The 736-nt window shown below is 43.6% G+C and overlaps 1 protein-coding gene across 3 annotated transcripts in view; it reads left to right on the forward strand.

Annotated features, from left to right (window-relative positions):
* The window catches only part of GALNT13 (polypeptide N-acetylgalactosaminyltransferase 13), a 422,841-nt gene that overhangs the window by 128,352 nt on the left and 293,753 nt on the right, over window positions 1-736 (forward strand). The window contains exon 1 of one of the 3 annotated variants that reach the window (XM_025206101.1): window positions 13-133. The exons of the other annotated variants lie outside the window; for them this stretch is intronic. The gene's annotated coding sequence lies outside the window, so the exon portion shown is untranslated. Of the gene's footprint in view, window positions 1-12; window positions 134-736 lie in introns of those variants that run through there. 3 annotated transcript variants of the gene reach the window in all.

The following is a 736-nucleotide window of genomic DNA, read 5'->3' on the forward strand; positions in this document are numbered from 1 at the left end:
GAAAGAGGACCGATGAATTCCATCTGAGGTGGATGAAAGGCTGAGAAGAGAAAAGTGCTTTTCTCCTTTATCTGAAAGGCCTTTTAAAGAAGCTACTGTATCAAACTTCAGACAAGGACACATAGGAGAGAGGGTAATATCACTTTTTAGAAAAATGTATTTTAAATAAGCTGGTACCATGTACAAAATATTGAATAACTTGATGAACAGCTGTACACGGAAGTGTGAAAAAGCATGATGGTTCCTAAAGTAGTGTTAAGTGTAATTATGTTCTATATAGGTGCTTATGTTTCTTGGTCCTTCTGTAAATAGAAAGCATGTATATATCTTATTATAATGCATATAATATGAAATATGTGTATTCTAAGAGTAATTATGCATATATTATGAAATGTACTTGCTGCAAAGTACTTTGGAGACATAATTTGAATACGAATGTTTTTCTCAAATAATCTTGTGACAGGGGGGCCTCCTCAGGGCCGAACTCTGTGGCCCGCCCGCCTGTCACTGTGACAGGGGGCCTACTCAGGGCCAAGCTCTTCGCGGCCCTCCCGCCTGTCTCTAGGCAACCGCCCGCCTATCTCGCCCGCCACGCCTTTGATGATAATTGATTCATATATCGATGTCAATTAAGCAGGAGGCTGCCCATTGTAGTGCCCCAATGCCAGGGGGTGCTCTCTGTGGCTCCTACCTCCCCAATACCGCTACTAGCCCCCCCCCGAGCCCTTTTCCCCCC

Source organism: Alligator sinensis, unplaced genomic scaffold (assembly GCF_000455745.1).
Source record: "Alligator sinensis unplaced genomic scaffold, ASM45574v1 scaffold788_1, whole genome shotgun sequence".
Lineage (NCBI taxonomy): Eukaryota > Metazoa > Chordata > Crocodylia > Alligatoridae > Alligator > Alligator sinensis.